This window comes from Papaver somniferum, chromosome 2, assembly GCF_003573695.1.
Source record: "Papaver somniferum cultivar HN1 chromosome 2, ASM357369v1, whole genome shotgun sequence".
NCBI classification, from domain to species: domain Eukaryota; kingdom Viridiplantae; phylum Streptophyta; class Magnoliopsida; order Ranunculales; family Papaveraceae; genus Papaver; species Papaver somniferum.
Genome location: NC_039359.1, coordinates 71112343 through 71128934, shown reverse-complemented (window position 1 = coordinate 71128934; position 16592 = coordinate 71112343). Strand labels below are relative to the sequence as shown.

At 35.0% G+C, this 16592-nt stretch overlaps 1 long non-coding RNA gene across 1 annotated transcript; it reads left to right on the top strand.

Moving 5' to 3' along the window:
* The first annotated feature begins 11493 nt into the window (after positions 1-11493).
* On the top strand, positions 11494-12527 carry LOC113353501. Its single transcript, XR_003361340.1, has 3 exons — positions 11494-11965; positions 12227-12303; positions 12459-12527. It is a non-coding gene; the product is annotated as an uncharacterized LOC113353501 (long non-coding RNA).
* Positions 12528-16592: the final 4065 nt, after the last annotated feature.

Genomic DNA, 16592 nt, shown 5'->3' with positions numbered 1-16592 from the left:
TTCAAAGATTGCTAGAGTTAGACCTGAGTTTCTCGTTCGGATAAACTGAAGACCAAATATATCAAATTCGAACATCACAGGTTCAAAGATTGCTAGAGTTAGACCTAAATTTCTCGTTCGGATGAACTGAAGACGAAATATATCAGATTACTAGAGTTAGACCTGAGTTTCTGATTCAGATGAAATAAAGATGAAATTTATCAGATTTGAACATCCCATGTTCAAAAATTACTAGAGTTGGACCTGAGTTTCTCATTCGGGTGAACTGAAAATGAAATTTATCAGATTTGAACATCCTGAGTTCAAAGATTACCAGAGTTAGAATTGAGTTTTCTGATTCGGATGAACATCAGTTACTAGAGTTAGACCTGGGTTTCAAACTCTAGTAACCTGTAACATCAGAATTGAACATCACAGGTTCAAAGATTACTAGTGTGAAAATGACCAGACTACCCTTATCGGAAATAAGTAAAGTAAATATTATAGATTAAGAAAATAACCATATTACCCTTGTCGGAAATAAGTAAACTAAATAGTACAAACAGGGAAAATGATCATATTACCCTTACAAGGAATTAGTGCAATAAATATCATGGAGACAGTTAAAATGACCATACTACCCTTATCGGAAATAAGTAAAGTAAATATTACAGATTATGAAAACAACCATATTACCCTTACTAGAAATAAGTCAATAAATCTCATAGAGACAATGAAAATGACCAAACTACCCTTATCAAAAATAAGTAAAGTAAATATTGTAGACTGTGAAAATGACTATTTTATCCTTACTGGAAGTAAGTGCAATAATATTATGGAGACTGTGAAAATGACCAAACTACCCTTATTGGAAATAAGCGCAATAAATATCACACAGACGGTGAAATGACTATACTACCCTTATTGAAAATTAGTGAAATAAATATTATGGAGACTGTGAAACTGATCAGACTATCCTTATCAAAAATAAGTAAAGTAAATATTACAGACTGTGAAAATGACCATTTTACCCTTACTAGGAATTAGTGCAATAAATATCATGGAGACAGTTAAAATGACCATACTACCTTTATCGGAAATAAGTAAAGTAAATATTACAGATTATGAAAACGACCATATTATCCTTACTAGAAATAAGTCAATAAATCTCATAGAGATAATGAAAATGACCAAACTACCCTTATCAAAAATAAGTAAAGTAAATATTGTAGACTGTGAAAATGACTATTTTACCCTTACTGGAAGTAAGTGCAATAATATTATGGAGACTGTGAAAATGGCCAAACTACCCTGATTGGAAATAAGTGCAATAAATATCACACAGACGGTGAAAATGACTATACTACCCTTACTGAAAATTAGTGAAATAAATATTATGGAGACTGTGAAAATGACCAGACTATCCTTATCAAAAATAAGTAAAGTAAATATTATAGACTGTGAAAATGACCATTTTACCCTTACTGGAAATAAGTGCAATAAATATTATGGAGACTGTCAAAATGACCAGACTATCCTTATCGGAAATAATTAAAGTGAATATTACAGACAATGAAAAAGACCATATTACCCTTACTGGAAATAAGTGCAACAAATATTATTGAGACTGTGAAAATGACCAGACCACCCTTATCGGATATGAATAAAGTAAATATTGCAATCTGATAAAATGACCATTTTACCCTTAGGGGAAATTAGTGCACTAAATATTATGGAGACTGTCAAAATGACCAAACTACCTTTATTGAAAATAAGTGCAATAAATATCACACAGACGGTGAAAATGACCATACTACCTTTATTGGAAATTAGTGAAATAAATATTATGGAGACTATGAAAATGACCAGACTACCCTCATCAAAAATAAGTAAAGTAAATATTACAGACTGTGGAAATGACTAATTTACCCTTACTGAGAATAAGTGCAATAAAAATTATGGAGACTATCAAAATGACCAGGCTATCCTTATCGGGAATAAGTAAAGTGAATATTATAGACAATAGATATTATGGAGACTGTGAAAATGAACAGACCACCCTTTTCGGATACGAGTAAAGTAAATATTACAGTATGTGAAAATGACCATTTTACCCTTATGGGAAATAAGTGCAATAAATGTTAAGGAGACTACGAAAATGACCAAACTACACTTATCGGAAATTAGGGGTGTCAACGGGTCCGGGTCCTCCCGGGTATCACTAGACCCGGAACCGGACCCTACTTATAATGGTCGGGTCCGGTTCCTAACGGTTCCGGGTCCGGTTCCTAAACTTGTGGACCCAGAACCGGACCCGTTTAAATATCCTGGCACCCGCCGGTTCTGGGTACCCATTGGGTCTTAATAAAACTATTTAAAAAATCTCAAAAACTTAATATATTTCTCTTTTTGGCTTGAATTTAAGTAATTTTTATAAAAATTTATTATTATTTCTTATTAATGTACTAAATAAAGGTTAAATGTAAGAGAAAAAATTTAAATGAGTAAAATATCAAAGCTAAAACTAGCAAAAATACTTGTAATTTTGCTAAAACATGAATAAAATAATGAATAAACGGGTACCCGATACCCGCGGGCACCCAACTGGTATTACCCGTTTGGACCCGTTTAAATTCGGGTCCAATCGGGTAATTACCCGCCGGGTCCTAAGTAGCTAATGGGTCCAACTTTAGGACCCGGAACCGGACCCAAATATACCGGGTCCGATTCCGGGTCCGGGTAATGGGTACCCATTGACAGCCCTATCGGAAATAAGTAAAGTAAATATCATTGACAGTGAAAATGACCAAATTAACCTTACTAGAAATTAATGCAATAAATATCATGGTGGCAAAGAAAATGACCAGACTACCCTTATCGGAAATAAGTTATGTAACTACTATAGACTGTGAAAATGACCATTTTACCCTTACGGCCGTAAGGGTAGTCTGGTCATTTTCACAGTCTCCATAATATTCACTGCACTTATTTTCAATAAGGGTAATATGGTCATTTTCATAATATGTAATATTTACTTTACTTATTTACGATAAGGATAGTCTAGTTATTTTCACAGTCTCCATAATATTTATTGCACTAATTTCCATTAAGGGTAATATGGTCATTTTAAAGTTTGTAATATTTACTTTACTTATTTCCGATAAGGGTAGTCGGGTCATTTTCACAGTCTAAATAACATTTATTGCACTTATTTCTACTAAGTTAAAATGGTCATTTTCACAGACTATAATATTTACTTTACTTATTTTTGATAAAGACAGTTTGGTCATTTTATAGTCTCTATGATGTTTATTGCATTAGTTTCTAGTAAGGGTAATATGGTCATTTTCAGAGTCTGAAATATGAACTTTACTTATTTTTAATAAGGGTAGTCTGGTCATTTGCACAGTCCCAATAATATTTATTGCACTAATTTCCAGTAAGGGTAATATGGTCAATTTCACAGTCTGTAATATTTACTTTACTTATTTCCAATAAGGGTAGTCTAGTTATTTTCACAGTCTCCATAATATTTATTGCATATGTTTCCAATAAGGGTAAAGTGGTCATTTTCATAGTCTGTAATAGTTACTTTACTTAATTTTGATAAGGGTAGTTTGGTAATTTTCATAGTCTCCATGATATTTATTGCACATATTTTCAGTAAGGGTAATATGGTCATTTTCAGTCTGTAATATTTACTTTACTTATTTTTGATATAGGTAGTTTGGTCATTTTCATAGTCTCCATGATGTTCATTGCATTTATTTCCAGTAAGGGTAATATGGTCATTTTCATAGTCTGTAATATTTATTTTACTTATTTCTGATAAAGGTAGTCTGGCCATTTTCATAGTCTCCAGAATATTTATTACACTTATTTCCAGTAAGGGTAAAATAGTCATTTTCATAGTCTCCGATAAGGGTAGTTTGGTCATTTTCATAGTCTCCATGATATTTATTGCACTTATTTCTAGTAAGGGTAATATAGTTATTTTCATAGTCTACATGATATTTATTGCACTTATTTCTAGTAAGGGTAATATGGTCATTTTCATTGTAAGGGAAATATGGTCGTTTTCAAAATGTGTAATATTTCCTTTATTTATTTCCGATAAGGGTAGTCTGGTCATTTTCACAGTCTCCATAATATTTATTGTACTTATTTCCAGTAAGGGTAAAATGGTCATTTTCATAGTCTGTAATAGTTTCTTTACTTATTTCTGATAAGGGTTGTATGGTTATTTTCACAGTCTGTAATATTTACTTTACCTATTTCTTATAAGGGTAGTCTGGTCATTTTTACAGTTTTCATAATATTTATTGCACTAATTTCCATTAAGGGTAATGTGGTCTTTTTAACAGTCTGTAATATTTACTTCACTTATTTCTGATAAGGGTAGTCTGGTCATTTTCACAGTCTGCATAATATTTTGTTGCACTTTTTTCCATTAAGGGTAATATGGTCATTTTAACAGTCTGTATTATTTACTTTACTTATTTCCGATAAGGGTAATTGGTCATTTTCACAGTCTGAAATATTAACTTTACTTATCTTAAATAAGGGTAGTCTGGTCATTTTCACAGTATTACATTAATTTCCATTAAGGGTAATATGGTCATTTTCACAGTTTGTAATATTTACTTTACTTATTTCCGATAAGCATAGTCTGGTCATTTTCACAGTCTCCATAATATTTATTGCACTAATTTCTATTAAGGATAATATGGTCATTTTCATAGTTTGTAAAATTTTCTTTACTTATTTCCGATAAGGGTAGTTTGGTCATTTTCACAGTCTCCGTAACATTTATTAACCTTATTTCCAAAAAAGGGTAAAATGGTTATTTTCACATACTATAATATTTACTTGACTTATTTTTGATAAAGACAGTTTGGTCATTTTATAGTCTCTATGATGTTTATTGCATTAATTTCTAGTAAGGGTAATATGGTCATTTTCATATTCTGAAATATGAACTTTACTTATTTTTAATAAGGGTAGTCTCGTCATTTGCAAAGTCTCAATAATATTTATTGCACTAATTTCCAGTAAGGGTAATATGGTCATTTTCACAGTCTGTAATATTTACTTTACTTATTTCCAATAAGGGTAGTCTGGTCATTTTCACAGTCTCCATAATATTTATTGCATATGTGTCCAATAAGGGTAAAGTGGTCATTTTCATAATCTGTAATAGTTACTATACTTAATTTTGATAAGGGTAGTTTGGTAATTTTCATAGTCTCCATGATATTTATTGCACATATTTCCAGTAAGGGTAATATGGTCATTTTCAGTCTGTAATATTTGCTTTACTTATTTTTGATAAAGGTAGTTTGGTAATTTTCAATTTCCATGATGTTCATTGCATTTATTTCCAGTAAGGGTAATATGGTCATTTTCACAATCTGTAATATTTATTTTACTTATTTCTGATAAGGGTAGTCTGGTCATTTTCATAGTCTCCAGAATATTTATTACACTTATTTCCAATAAGGGTAAAATAGTCATTTTCATAGTGTGTAATATTTACTTTACTTATCTCTGATAAGGATAGTTTGGTCATTTCATAGTCTCCATGATATTTATTGCACTTATTTCTAGTAAGGGTAATATAGTCATTTTCATAGTCTACATGATATTTATTGCACTTATTTCTAGTAAGGGTAATATGGTCATTTTCACAGTAAGGGCAATATGGTCGTTTTCAAAATGTGTAATATTTCCTTTACTAATTCCTGATAAGGGTAGTCTGGTCATTTTCACAGTCTCCATAATATTTATTATACTTATTTCCAGTAAGGGTAAAATGGTCATTTTCACAGTCTGTAATATTTTCTTTACTTATTTCTTATAAGGGTTGTATGGTTATTTTCACAGTCTGTAATATTTACTTTACCTATTTCTTATAAGGGTAGTCTGGTCATTTTCACAGTTTCCATAATATTTATTGCACTAATTTCCATTAAGGGCAATATGGTCTTTTTAACAGTCTGTAATATTTACTTCACTTATTTCTGATAAGGGTAGTCTGGTCATTTTTACAGTCTGCATAATATTTTGTTGCGCTTTTTTCCATTAAGGGTAATATGGTCATTTTAACAGTCTGTAATATTTACTTTACTTATTTCCGATAAGGGTAGTCTGGTCATTTCCACAATTTTCGGAATTTTTATTGCACTAAGAACATGCTGAATGAGAACTTTGACATGAAAGACTTTGGCCCTGCAGATGTAATCTTAGGGATGAAAATTAGGAGAAATTCTAACGGTTATAGTCTTAGTCAATCTCATTATGTTGAATCTGTGCTTAGAAAATTCAATCATTTTGATTGTAAACCTGCTTATATTCCGTATGATCCTTGTTGTAAACTCAAAAAGAACAGAGGTAATGGAGTATCACAACTTGAATACTCACGAGTTATAGGAAGTCTGATGTATTTGATGAACTGTACTAGGCCAGACATTGCTTATGCTGTGAGTAGGTTAAGTAGGTATACTTGTAATCCAGGGCAGGAACACTGGGATGCACTTTTGAGAGTGTTGAGGTATTTGAAATACACGTTGACCTTTTGTTTGAATTATGAAAGGTATCCTGCCGTCCTTGAGGGATTTTGTGATGCAAACTGGATATCAGACTCAGAGGAGTCTAAGTCTACGAGTGGATATGTCTTCACTCTAGCATGTGGGGCTGTTTCTTGGAAGAGTTCCAAACAGACCTGCATAGCTCGATCCACTATGGAATCTGAGTTTATTGCGCTAGATAAAGCAGGAGAGGAAGCCGCTTGGCTAAGATGCTTTTTAGAAGACATTCCTCTCTGGCATAGGCCTGTGCCGGCTATATCTATACATTGTAATAATCAAGTTGCCATAGCTAAAGCTAAAAACACCTACTATAATGGGAAGTCTATACATATAAAAAGAAGACACGATACCTTAAAACAACTAATCTCAAAAGGCGTTATTTCCATTGATTGGGTTAAGTCCAAGGAGAATATCGCGGACCCTTTGACGAAAGGTTTGTCCAAGGAGATAGTTAGTAATGCATCTAATGGGATGGGGCTTAGGCTCATTAAATAAACTTGCCATGAAGGATACTCAACCTTGCTGACTGGAGATCCCAAGATCAAGGTTTCGAATGAGAAACTAGTTTGTGGCGGGTCAAGGTTAACACTATCAGAGAATTCATTCTCTGCCCCTTCCCTATGGTGTAGACGTGATAGTGTGACTGCATGTGAGGATGACTTTCTATTAAGTCTCAATGAGTTCTATAGTTTCAATTTTAGATTGAAGTGGGGTGTAGTAGTAAACACTCTTGATAGAACTCACCTATCTGAATGTGGAAGTGGGTCGCTTCCTATGAGAAGAGAGCTGATTCTCTAGAGCATTCGGAGAAACGGGATTTGTCCAGGGCCAAAAAGGACAAAACGGCACGAACTCGACAGCACCTAGAGAGATATCACGCGTGGTTATTATCGCGGATTACACCAAACGATGGTAGTTCAAGACATCGCGTTCACTGTCCATCAAGTAGTTCCGGCAATTTCTCACTAAGCAAAGGTTCAAGACCTCATGGACACCTCTTGCCTAAGTGGTATTTCTCGCTTTCCGTTTTCTGATTTTTTATCGGTATTTCATTCATGTGGGGGATTGTTAGAGAAAATGAGTTTATAAAGTAGTTTGGTTTTTGGTCTTGGTGGGATTGGAACTTAGGATCTATTGGTCACTAAGGATACTAGCTCATTTTTTGTGAATGAACCTTTAGTCCCACATAGGGAAAACTAAAGATGATACCTCTCCATAAGTATTGAAAATTTTGATATTAGAGTGGCCCTTGGGTCATTAACACTTTTGTGCGAGGGAGAGGACTTAGGCAATGGGCTAGTTGGTGCAATCACACATTTTCACACACGCGCGGTGCTTCGCACCGAAGCACGCACGCCGGCGCCGCCGTCCGTCCGTGTGGGTGTGGGTCAAGACTTATCTTTTTTGGCAAAACTTCTTTTGAATTTTTGAATTAATACTTAAAAGATTTCAAACAAAATAAATCTTTGGGCGACTTTATGTCTATGCATGAACGTTATATCAACATTAATTTGCATGAACGTTTTATATCAAACTTAAATTTGCATGAACGTTTTTATTTCAAATTTAAATTTGCATGAACGTTTTATATCAAACATAATGACGCATGAACGTTCCAAACCGTTGGAAAAAATCTGAATTAATTGAAATTGTTTTAATGCGCGTTTATGAGACCTCTCTCTATTCTCCCCTATATAAAGCGATCACTTTCTCTCATTTCGTTTTGTGTCCAGAAGAGCTACTATCCTCTTCTTTTCGTCTTCTCCCCCTGTGTGGTCCTTTATTTTTCATTCCGTGGGCAATTGCTGTTGAGGTCGTAAGAGTGGGCAAGTACTGTAGTGCTAACAGTGCTTGCAACGGGCAGTTTTATCCAGGATACGAACTTGACCACAGGGTATAGGCATCACTCATTCTTGAGGCGTACCGGTCAAATATCGTGTTAAGGACAGCGTGTTGAACACGTGACTCTGTCCTCTGTTTGCAGTCCAATTGAGTGTCTATTTATTTTCCAGAAATTAATCCTTTTATTCTTACATCTTTCTAACATCTTTCCTGAGTGTTTTATTGTTACAGACGCAACATTAACTTTTGGGGATCAGTTTATACAACTCATTTTGCAATTCCATACCTTCTAAAAAGCAAAGGTAGAATTGTTGTGATTGCTTCAGTCACCGGATAGTTGCCTGCACCAAGACTTACCTTTTACGCTGTAAGAGTATATCAACGAATTAATTTATGATTGATTCATTCATCTAAGTACGTTACATCTTCTTTCAAATGTATTTATTATGATTTGTTATGTGAAACTACAGGTAGTAAAGCTGCATTGATACACTTCTACGATACAGAGTTGGGCTCCAACATGCATGATGGGGTCAAAATAACGATAGCGTCTCCAGGTGTAACTGATTCAGATATTACCCAACACTACAAGAAAACATGGCTTAAGCGACCAAAATCCCAGCAAGAGCCCATAATTTTAGTCACTTTAAGGGTTTAAACATCCAAAGTTGCAACTGCCATAAAGTTTGGCGGCTACAAACCTGTGTCATCTAATATCTAGCCACGACTGAATGTGTTTGCTCGCTACATCACTCTTTCAAGTCATCTATAGCAGCTTCAAAAGTGCTCAAGTAGCTATTCACTTTGAGGCACCGACTCCTAGCAACTAAAAAATGAATCGGTTGGTACAACCTCTCTCTGAGCAACCAAGTTTAAGCGGCCACCACATGTTCAAAAGAGAAGTCAGTTTTGGAAGTAGGCATTTGAAACCGATAATGATCTCATTTTAGTTTCTTATTGGTTAGATTACTGTCATACGGATCATGGTTGTTATCTTAGTTTACTATTAGGGGTGCACAATGGCATGTCGGTATGGTTTTTAGGCAAAACCATTGACCAAACCGTATACACTCGGTTTTCGATTTCAAAACTACCACTGAACTGTTGATGGATCGGTTGCGTTTGAAACCGATCCCAGTCCGCTCGGTCATTTTCTGGCTACTACTGTTTTAACTGGTTCCAAATGAGAAAAAACAAACAAACAAAAGAAACCAAAAAACTATCCTACAACATGAAATAGATCTCGGAGCTTTACCGAAACCTTGAAAATTTAAAATTATATCGATAATTCCTATTTTGATATGACTTCGCGAACTTTTAAGAACACGTGTGCACACAGGTATGCACACTTTTTGGATATGATTTCACAACTGCCAAAGGTACCCATACTCGGTATGCATACCTGGTTGACCTGACATAGTTCGGAAGCGTAAGTGCAAAGGCAAAAGTACATGAAGTACCTAAGGTTAAGCATACTTGTTGTGCAAACCTTGACCATGGCTATAGTTCATTTTTGCTATATTTCTCACACACACTTCTAAGAAAAATTGCAAGTTCAAGCTTGTCTTGTTTAAACTCAGGAAATATATTCCGAAGGAATCTTATCTGTAAATGGATGAATTCATCGTTTGTACGAAGTAGATGCACTTATAGTAGTCCACTCACGACAAGGTTACGATCTCGGAGCCAACGTATGCGTACAATATGCCAGAACATGGTTTGTTTAACGTTTCAGGGTATATTCCGAAGGAATCTTACATGTAAATGGATGAATTCATCGTTCGTACGAAGTAGATGGACTTATAGTAGTCCATTCACGGCCAGGTTACGATCGTATGCGTACAATATGCCACATTTGAAGTTCTAATGAATACTGAGCTTCATATTTATCGATTTAGATGATGTATCATTATAAGTTTGAAGTCAGAACCCTCCCAGAGCTTCTTGGCTCATAGTTTGTATGTTGTTATACCACATATGAAGTTTGAATCAAAACTGAACTTCATATTTATCGATTTCGATGATGTATCATGCTAAGTTTTAATTTAGAAACCCTCCCGGAGGTTCTTGGCTCATAGTTTGTATGTTGTTATACCACATTTGGAGTTCGAATCAACACTAAACTTCATATTTATCGATTTCGATGATGTATCATGCTAAGTTTGAAGTCAGAAACCCTCCCAAAGGTTCTTGGATCATAGTTTGTATGTTGTTATACCACATTTGGAGTTCGAATCAACATTGAGCTTCATATTTATCGATTTTGATGATGTATCCAGCTAAGTTTGAGGTCTGAACCATCATGAATTTCGTGGTCCTTCTCTAGTAATATTATAACCTGAGTTTACCAGTGTGAACTAAAGCTACTTCATGACCTATATGACTTGTAAAAATTACTTCATGACTAGTCGAAATTCAAACCCGAAGCACAAAGAGAAAGCACAAAAACACAAAGAGAAAGCACAAAGAAACCCACCAATTATCGAATTCATTTTTCATTTTCCCGATTCATTCTTATACATTTTTTGGATTTTTTTATATCAGAATGTCGAAAACAATGTTCTAAATTTATTTATATTTTTTTTGGATTTTTTTTCATGTTAAAGGTTGATAATTAAACCGAAAACATGAGTTCGTAATAACACAAAAGAAACACAAATGCGTCTCAATCCGTATAAGCATCACAAATAAATTCTCAACCGTCAGATTCTTTTCTCAATCCGTATGGCTGGATCCAACGAACTCCGTCCATCACTTTCATTCACCCACCAAACCCTCCCAACCACTCGAACTCTATCTGTTTTGCTCTATCTTCATCTTCTCTGCTCTTCGTCTCCTCCATAGATCGATGACCGACGCCATTACTTGGGAAAATCTAATTCACTCAACCCATCTTTTACTCGTCATCTCCGTCTCCTCTCCCCCTCTTCACCTTCTTATTTGAAACTCATTTTCTCTCCTTATTCTCTCTTCTTGTTTCTTCTTTTTCGTTCTTCTTTTCTGCTCTTCTTCAGTTGAAAATCGAGAGGTCATATTGAGGTATGGCTTGAAGAAATTTATATTGTGAGGATGTATAAAAGAAGCAGGAGTTGGTGTTTCTGCTAATTATGAAGAATATGATTGAGTCCTGTTATGAATCGAGAACTAGGGTTTCCTCGGTGAATCCGTAATGGAGTTAGAAATTGAGAAATTAAAGTGGGTTTGGTGAACACAGTATGATGAGGAAGAATTAGTGATTGATGTGTGAGTTTTAATGAAGATTAGAGAAGCTAGGGTTTCTGTTCTTTCCCAATATAGATATTAGGGTTCTTGGATGTAATTGAATCAAGTGACTGAAACTGAAATTGAGGTTTTAGGGGAAAGATTAGAGATGGGAATGTTTGATTTGAAAATTTTGAGGCCGTGGTGGTGGTAGAGGCAGAGGAGGCAGCAAAGAAGGAGGTCGTGGTGGTGGTGGAATGAAAGGTGGTAGTAAAGTGATTGAGTACAGAGTCTAGAATCCTTTTAGATCAAAGCTTGCTGCAGCTGTACTTGGTGGTGTTGACAATTTTTGGATTGTAAGTATTATTTGTGTATAATGTTTGGGATTTCACTTTGTGTTTTTACTTTTTTTTTTCTTTGTCATTGTTTTAACATAGAGGTGTTTGATTTTATCATCTCTACAAGGTAGTGAATTTTCTTTATGGTTTTGTACTTGTCCAGTTTAGCGGTAATATATTATCTTTGTGATGCTAAGAAGCTCTGTGTAATTTTATCGTACTAGTATCACAATTCATCATATACTTGATAATAATAAGAAGCATGTTTTCCTTCTATAGGAAGATGTTGGAACTTATGTCCAAGCTGGGATTTGCGGCTTACCGCTTTTCTGTTTCATGGTCTCGTATTTTCCCTGGTAATTTATCTGCTACCTTGTCAAATTTAAATATTTCTTACTGTTGTTTTGTGAGAGTTGTGAAGTAAAAGAATATCACTCTCTTTTGTTTCTTCATTTATTTCAACCGTCAACTCTTTATGGAACTAAATTTAGGTCTCTTTCTGTTAGCGCAGATGGTTTGGGAACAAAGGTCAATGAGGAAGGAGTTGCCTACTACAACAATCTCATTAATGCTCTGCTTGATAAAGGTCCTTGTTTATTACTTGGCTGTCCCTTCCATTGATGATTAAACTTCTTAGTTGAATATCGTTTGTTCTGCAGGTTTGCATCCATACTTGACATTATATCATTGGGATCTACCGAACCATCTTCAAGAGTCAGTGGGAGGATGGTTATCCGACAAAATTGTGTAAGTTTGATAATAAAATCTTATTTATGGTTTGGATATCCCATTCTGTGTATCTTATGAACTAATGAGTGGATGCCATACTTTATTTGGGAATCATGCAGAAAATATTTCGCAATATATGCTGAGACTTGTTTTGCGAGTTTCGGGGACCGAGTAAAACATTGGATCACATTAAACGAACCTCTTCAAACTTCGGTAAATGGACATGATATCGGGATATTTGCTACTGGAAGAAGTGAAAATTCTTCTACTGAACCATATCTGACTGTACATTATCAACTTCTGGCTCATGCAGCACCTGTTTCCATATACAAGAAAAAGTTTCAGGTGATTTCTTCGATCTGTGCTTTGATGCTTTTACATTTCCTGATAATTGTCTAAAATTTTAAATTTCTTTATTTGTGTGGCTCTTATGAAAAATGAAACAAAAAAAAAAGAAAAACATTCTCTCATATACGACAAGTTTGATAATTAATATACGGATAGACTTCCATTTTCTCTTATAGTAAGCTACAAACACGGACGATTTATGTGCAAATGATAAGAAAAAAAAGGTTTGTTTACAATAGCAGTTAGATGCTCTGCAGTGCCGAAAAAATATGGTGAAAACAACCTCATCATTCAACTGACACGGGATTTATATTCTTTAATACATATATGCTTATAAGAGTACTAAATAGTCTCAATGTACTGTTGTTGTCGTCCCTATTAACAGTTCCCATCAATTTCACCATTTGTCATGTTCGTAATTTTGTATCTCTTGTAGGCTCAGCAGGGTGGTGAAATAGGAATAGTAGTTGATTGTGAATGGGCAGAGCCTTTTTCGGATAAGATGGAGGATAAAATTGCTGCTTCAAGGCGTCTTGATTTTCATTTTGGGTGGTATTTGGATCCAATATATTTTGACTATCCTAAGACCATACGTGAGAAACTTGGAGATCGGCTTCCCAAATTCTAAGATAAAGATAGAGAGTTGTTAAGGAACTCGGTAGACTTTCTGGGTATAAATCACTATACAACAAGATTAATTGCTCATGCGACAACAAGCCCTGGATATGGGCATCATTATCATGATCAACAAATGGAACAAATTGGTACAACACTTACTTAAAGGTTTATGTTTTTGAATGTTGTATAAGCTCCTTTATCTAACTTCTTCTTATGATCAGTTCAATATCCTGGGGGTGAGGCTATTGGCGAGAAGGTACTGATAATATCCAGCTAGTTTTCTCTCTAACACATGCATTCAACTTTTATTTGAGTTTAATTCTCTTGAAAATGTCATTTATGCCAGGCTGCATAAAATGTCATTTATGCCATTATACCAGCTGTGATGGTAGCTGCTCTATATTTTCTTGATCACAGTATTGCTTCTCAAATAGCACAACAGAAGGAATTCAATGGGTCTTCTATTGCAGGGGAAGATTTGTTGTTGATGTTTTGTTCATGGTACTTCTGGTGATGAAGAAATGGATGACATGATGGGTGCTGGTTGTGTATGTTGTAGGATTTTGGTTTGAGGTTATTGCACTGAATTGCTGAGAGCTTCGCACAGGTGGAATGGCTGAATAAGTTGCATCTAGAGACTCACAACAAGAGCAGATGATGGCGTGCTGAGCAGCTGAGGATTGTTGGTGCTGATTCTGCAGTAGCTAGGATTGTTGGGTATCCTTCTACTTTTGCATCCTAAACTTTGACATCAAAACCAGATCTAGAAAATATGGTATCAGGTCGCAAAAGTATGAATCTGAGTGAGTTTCAGAAGAAGCATGATGTGGCCTTCAAAGCTTTAAGTATTTGGTAAGAAGAAACATGATGTAGCCTTCAAACTTAAAGTATGTTGAAGAGTTTGTAATTTGTTTTTTTAAAGAAATGAGATTGTATTTTTATTTATTTTTTGTAAAATGAGATTGTAATTTTTCCTGATTAACAATTGATGTTTTAAATTGAATTTAATGATATTAAATTAAATTAATTTTGCATTTAGTTTGTTGTGTATTTGCTTTTTGTTTAATTATGATTTCATTTTTTATTCAGCCGAGTCAAAATTGGTCGGAAGCCTTTAAATGAACCGGAACATTCTGTGTAATGAGCAACTAATTTTTGACAAACTCAAAGGTTATAGCAACTAATTTCAGACAAGCTGAAAGTTTGCACCGACTAAAATCTTGTACATCCAATACCCTTGAGCAACTTATTATTGGTCAGTTAAGTTGCTTTAAACCTTTGTCAACGTAACATATTACTCGCTAAGATGGTTGAAATAAATTTAGAGCAACTCACTCTAGGATAATTGGAATAAACTGAAAGCAAGCATATTTGTTAATCGCTGATGGTAGTTGAAACATTCTTAGAACGAGTGCCTAGCTGCTCTAGACCTATAGAGATCCCACCTTTTACAACTCAAGAGCGAGAGCCAAATTAAGTCGCTCTAAGGGTTAGTGCGACTTAATATGGGCTTTTGCAACCAAAATTGCCTGGTTGCTTAATCCAGTTTTTCTTGTAGTGCAAGGAAAGACCTTAAGCAAGGAAGGTGTAATGCAAGTTGACAAAGAGAACATGGATGTAGGATATGTTAGTTAACTTAATTGCCAATGCTCAGTAATTTCTTATTATCATATATCTGACTGACTTTAGTTACTCATATGGTGCAGGGCACGATCGAAACGTTCTTATTAGGCACAAAGCCTATTAGTTCAGAATTTTGTGCAAAGATGATTGTGAATGGAGCATGCAGAGGAGATAGATCGATAACTGAACCAGCTTATTATGGAGCATTTTATCTATTAAAAGTATTTTGCCCAGAGATTGTTCATTGGATTTTTACCTGGATCAACTCCTCTCTCGAATCTGCTATTACTAGTCCACAACCGACTGATTCACCCCGGTAGCTAGTTCAGTTCAAATCCTGGAAAAATAACTGTCATGAGTCATGACTCTTTAGTAGTGCAACTGGTAACGAAGGTGGCTCTTAACGAGTCTGTGTGTGTCTTATATTTTCTGCTTCGTGTGTGCCTCGGACATGTGTTCTTGTTTGGTGCTGTCTGTATGTAGACGTTGTGTTTACTCTGTTTGTAAGACGATTTTCTTATGCCCGCGCATGCGCTCCCTATCTCCTAAATGGTATCTCTCAGCAATTAGATGTCTTTTTATAGTATGACCACATTGGTCTAGTCATAGATGTGTCCATCGACAATATAAATTTCAGTAGTATTATTTGGGAAATCAGCCAATTTTCGAAAGAAGATTATCACTGGATTAGAAGAAAATTTTAGCAGTATTTGGCAAAATCAGCCGATCTTGTCAGATGTGAGATGCATAGCTAGAAAGTTTCTTAATTGGTCTTTTAAGTTAGAGAGGAGAGGCTTAAATAAGCCGGCAAATAAATTAGGCAGGCATGCCAGAATTTTCAAAATCACAAAGAGTTCGAATGATGTACCTCAACTTCGTATAGTGCTTTTTTTTCTTTTTAGATTGAAACGAAAATGTATTAGAAAAAAGAATTTGCAAGTACTACAAAGAGTCTCTGGTTCTTAAGTTAGCTGGGTCGACTAGGCCTAGAAAGTGTCTGGTTCTCAAGTCAGCTGGGTCACCATTTCTATTTTTCTTGGGCAAAGTACATTACTAACGAGCACGAATACTAGACAAGCAAGTAGTTTCGGATGTTGTCCATAACATTGCAATCAAAGAAATAATTTGGACTTGTGAATGTTACAAGCATGTTATGCTTCTGGATCACTGTGCTCAGTCAATCTCATCTGTTGAAACGGATAAATAAAAGCAATTACTTCTAAAACCGTGGATGAAAACAGTTTCAATGAGAAAAATGCCTCCAGATTCATGCCTAGGAGACGACGAGAGATCACTATGAATCTTTCTCAATGCATCTATTGTAATA